Consider the following 6,000-nt stretch of genomic DNA (forward strand, 5'->3'; position numbering starts at 1 on the left):
TGTGAATTTTGTTATACATGTGTGCATAGTGAGTGTTTGATTTGAAAGTATTAACACGGGACTTTGTACACAAGTCCATAAGCTTTTTATTATTAACAATACATGTTTTAAGGGTTGAATCTAAAGATGATATGTGATCCTTAACATGATTCAACTCATCATTATGCATACAAGTATTGTTATTAGAAGTAGAATATATATATAAGTGTTAGCAAAAGAACTAACTTCATTTTTCATGTTCTCTACTTCTAATATGACATTATCTTTTTCATGAGTTAAACTAGCAACATCTGAAATTAAAGAATCATGATCCAATTTTATTTTATTTATTTTTTTTTCTTTTAGGATCACATTCTCTTTGGAAATTAAGTTAAACATAGATGCTAGCAATTCATGATCGGATTTTAATTCTACATGTTTGTTTTTTAAGTCAATAAAATTTTTATGCAACTTAGTGGAGGCATGCAATAATCTATCATATGCACAAGCGAGTTCATTAATTGAAAGTTCACTTTCAGAATCGGAATCGCTTATCACACTAGGGTTATCTCCTAGTGGACTTATGCATGATGCTCCAATAGAACTTGAAGAGGAAGCCTCCAAAGCTTGTCGCATCGCCTCCAAGTTCCCTTAATGTGCTTCAATAAATTTTCATAAAGTGTAAGCACTATTAAAATAAATAAACTTGTTAGAAAACGATGAGTCAAAGACATTTAGCAAAAATTCTAACAAAATCTTGCTCATTGTAAATAATCTTTTATCATTTTTACTCCACTTAAATTTCTCCAAAGTGGGTACAATATAAGCACCATCTATAATTTCTTATAAATCGAAATGTCTAGATCTAATAAATAATTTAAATTTAACACGTTATTAAGCATAGGGAAAATTGTCTAATTTTGGAGCAACACTAGTATCATAGCCTAAACAAGATGTACCATTCATATCCATGATATATGTATATGTGCAAGCAAGATACAAATAATCTCAAAACTAGATTAGTACAAAAATAAGAACAATGAACTTTGACTCTAGACGATTAAGCCTCTAATCAAGAGCACCAAGCTCTGATACCACTTGAAAGCATCCTAGAGGGGGTGAATAGGGTTTATGCTAATCTAATCCGATATAATACCAATTAAAAACTTATTAACAAATTATCCTAGCAAATAAGATATATAATAAATTATTTGTGCAAGGATATGTAAACTAAGGGCACATAAAAATGAGCAATGGCAATATAGAATGAATGAACAATGAGCACAAATAAATACGCCAATGCAAACTTAAACACAAGAAAATAATCACGGAGTTTGGTCCTTTCGACCTACATCTCTGCTCCCCACTCCCGGGGAGAATCCACTACACAACTGGATTTTCGACACTCACCCGAAAAATGTTTACACCACACAATATCGATTTTCAACGCTCACCGATCAACATTCACAATAACTCATAATGCAACAACATAAATACCACCTCATGTGTTGGCCTCTCACGTGTCTCTCTCAAGTGCTCAGAATTACTACCTCCCACTAGGCTTTACTACCGACGTCACTCCTTTTAGCACTGACCACGTCTCTCACCTCTACACTTCTCTTGGTGTATTAGTGCAATACAATGTAACCCACAAATAAAAGCTCAAATATAAATAATTTGTTCTCTATAATAGATGAGAACTCAATTTAGCTCACTCAATCACACCACCAACCTAAATTACACAATGTATGAAAATACGTAAGCTCAATTGGTTGTGTGTGAAAGATAACAAATAATATAAACTCAATTGAAATCTAGCTTAAGAAAATTATAATCAAACATATAAGTAGCTAGAGATTGGGTTTAGTAAACTTCTCTAATGAAAACAAGAGTGGAGAGATGTAGATTGAAGCCCAAACAAGAATGATGATCTCCTCAAGCTCTTGTGAAAATTTCTTCACAAAAGAAATCTTAAAAAACACACTTAAACAAAACTTAAACACCCTTTTAAACTTGTTTAAAACTCTTCATGATTACCCTCAGAAGTTAGAAGATTTGGGGTATATATAGGATCATAGAACAAGCCCCAAAACCAAGAGAAAACCTAGGAAAAAGACAAAAAATTAAAAACCTAAAAATCTATAAAACTAGTTGTTGGAAAAACGTCGGTCGACTGATGAACAATATCAGTCGACTGATGAGCTGACCGTTACAGGCAGCTCACAGCTCATCGGTCGACTGAAGATCTCATCAGTCGACTAATAACCTCATCAGTTGACTAATAATCTATAAGTCGTAAAAATAAAAAATTTTGATAATTCCAGGCGAGTTTATCAGGTGACTGATAAAATCCATCAGTCGACTGATAACAAGTTATTAGCCAGAAACAAACAGTGAATCTAATTTTTAAACCTCTTTTAAAATAACAAATAAATTCTAAAAAATATAAAACTTTGGAAAATATTTATAAACATGATAATGAACATGTTACAAAAAGAATTTTTAGAATTACACTTCCAAAATTGAAAACTCTTCATTTTACAAAATAGTCCAAAAACTTGAAAACTAAACAACACATGTTTTTGACATTTTGATTTAAACAAACTCTTGAAACATTTTGAATGGATTTATAGACTTAGAAAAATATATAAAATGGTATAAACAAGTCTTAAATCTGTAAACACATAATTTTGTAAATAAACGTCTTTAATCCATAAATGAAATCATGTTTATTTGCATGTATAGATATGAAATAAATATGTGTATATATATAGCTATATCCATTTGTTTTATATATATATATATATATATATATATATTCATATATATATGGCTAAACATATTGCTAAACAAAATCAATAAATATGAAACATGTATATATGTAAACAAGTATATATGTTTCATATTTATAAAAACATGAAAACTATAAAACCAAAAACGATGTGTGTGTATGTGTGTGTGTAATATGATTGAGCTTAAAGTATCAATACACAATGTATAAACTTAAACTAATATACCCAAGCTTGATAGATCTTCAATTTGTCTTGGTTTACGGATAAAGCTTGATCTTGAATATAATTATATGTGCAATGGCTTCATACTGATATTTTTGCCAACCTATATTTGATATGATCGTTATGGCGCAATTCTATCTAACCTCCAACTTGGATATTTGTGTAGATTACCTAACAATCAAATATAAACATTTGACAAATGTTGTTAGGAATTGTTTGTAATCATCAAACAAGATTAGGGAGTAGGCTCATAAAATATGAAACCTAACTATAGGCGGTAAAAATTGACCATGAATCCCCACACGTGGCTCGAGACAGAGAGAAGATAATGAACATCACTATCTGAATCATAGAAGCTCATTTGACGATGATAAGTGCATGAAGTGAGTCGACGAACCATGCGAAGCAACAAAACTTCGGAATAACGGAAACACGAATGGGTCGGGAGATAGTCATCGCTTATGAAAGACGAAGCACCCCTCATGTCCCATTTACTCCACATATGATTCAATCATGGAAGCTCATAGATCTCCTCGTTGGTTTTCTGATGCATTTGAATCGCGTGATTCTAAGTTTGGACGATGAAGATACGACAGAAACGGACAAAATACACCAAACCAAGCTCATGCCAAAGCTAAGACACCCATAGGTGTCTCGGCCAAAGCTTGGCTGGCCAAAGCTTGGCTGAGACACCAAGTGGTGTCTCGGCCAAGGCTTGGCCGAGACACCCATAGGTGTCTCAGATCTTATAGAACTATTTTGACTATGATTCGCTTTGAATATGAAGAAGCTCAAAACATAAAAGTTGTAGATATCTTCGTCATCTTTCCAACACATCTTGAATCATATTATTTGGAGGTCATATGAAAAAGTTAGAGCTAAAATACCGGGACACCCATGAGTGTTTCGGCTTTGGCCGAGACACCCACGGGTGTCTTAGAGCCCAAAAATGCTATTTTTGGCTGTTTTTGTAGGATCTGAAATAGATATACTTGAACACTAGAGGGAGGTGAATAGTGTTCTTTTAAAATTTATGCAAAGTATATTATAAATTGCAAAGAAAAATGACAATCTCAGAAATTCACAATCACAAACACAAGGATTTTATACTGGTTCCACCAATCCGGTATACATCCAGTCCCCAAGCAAATCTCGTTTGAGAGTTTTCACTATGATTTTGAATAAACTTACAAAATCAAATGCAAACCTGACCAATTTGCAAGTCTCTGCAAATTGCAACACCAATTAACAAACACCTTGCCAATTTGAACACCAATCTCTAAACCAAGAGATTAACCCTCTCAAACCCAAGAGAAATCCTTGTTGAAGAAAGAACACAATTGATCCTATAAGCCTTGAATGTGTAGTGAACTGCAGCAGTGGCTTAGGATTCTTTTAACCTCTGTAAATTGCCTAAATGATAAGTATTTGATGAATGTTTAGAGGTAATTTCAGAAACTTCTCTTTTTCACAAAATCTGAATATTTTTCACTTGAAAAATTGCACAAAAATCAAAGCTTATGGGCATGTAAGTCTCTGCAATTTTTCTGAACCAATAACCTATTTATCGCCCTTGAAAAGACAATTTTTTGAACTTTAAAAACGTTTAAAAACGGCTATAAACTGTCAGATATTCAAACTTTGAAAACTAGAAAAACTGTATCTGTAGTCGACTACTGTTGACATTAGTCGACTACACTGAGTTCAAACAGACTCTGTGTTTTCGAAAAATTTTCTCAGTAGTCGACTGCAAAGCCCATTAGTCGACTACACTGTATTTTGACAGAAACTGATAAAATAAAATTTGAGTTCAGTAGTCGACTACTGTTGACATTAGTCGACTACACTGTAAAATAACAGAAACTTATGTTTCTGTCAAACACCTGAGTAGTCGACTATAATCACTATTAGTCGACTATACTGTAAATTGACAGAAACATGTATTTGAGTTTTATACATGAGTAGTCGACTACTAATCTAATTAGTCGACTACTAAGAGTAAAAATTCTGCTATAAGGAGTTTTTATAATCAAGTTTTAACTATAATTCTAATGGTTAACATAGGGGATTTCTATAGTTAACCAACACACTAAGCATGTGTTAGTGTGTTCTAAAATTGTGTGTGTGCGTGTGTGTGATCAAGGCTTGTACAATTAGTCTAAGTAAAGAAAATGTAAAATACATTATCTCTTTTGCTCTTCATTTTCTTCACTTCAAAATGCCTTGAAATCAACTTGCACTTATACATATTCTGATATTAAAATCTGTATATAAAAGTTAGTGCACACACTGTATAAATTGTTATCATCAAAACACTATCATGGAGATATGATATTCAACAGTTTTGAGCCGTTTCTTTACCGTTAACCACATGGATTTGTTCCAACTGATCTAAACCTATCTAAAAACATGATAAAGTGGTTATAACTGAAGATAAGAGTAAATCGATCGTTCTTATCCAAAAACAAGGCTCCTGAAGCCTATAAATACAACCCCAGGGACTTTATTTTTTGAGATCTGAAATTCTCGAGCGTTGGCGAAGCCCTACTGAATTGAGAACTGAAGAGCCACGAATTTTAGAGAGGAGGAGGAGACTTTAGCAGATTCTTCGGCATAAAGAAGAGGAGTTTGTCAAATCTGCATCCCAATTCTTTTCCTTGAGATTGTCCCATTACGGTGATCTCGAGAAGAGTGATTATCTCGTTGTTGCTGAGATAATTGCTTCGGTTTCTTGATTCCTTCATGAATCAATAAAACTTCAAATATGATTTGATCGTTTAGTGGTCCACGGATACTAACGTCCCGTCACAGGCCAAGATCCCATACAAGCAGCGGGCGATAAACACCCGTTGCGCTGTTTGACGAGAGTTGTACTTTTTTTTGTTTTCATTATGTAAAGGTCTTATAAAAAGACTAACTTTTGTTTTCATTGTAATGTTTGAAGTTGTAATGAACACAGCAATGAATACAACAACTTTCGACCGAAACAAGCTGACAAGCACAGTGG

This window comes from Asparagus officinalis, chromosome 4 (genome assembly GCF_001876935.1).
Source record: "Asparagus officinalis chromosome 4, Aspof.V1, whole genome shotgun sequence".
NCBI lineage: Eukaryota > Viridiplantae > Streptophyta > Magnoliopsida > Asparagales > Asparagaceae > Asparagus > Asparagus officinalis.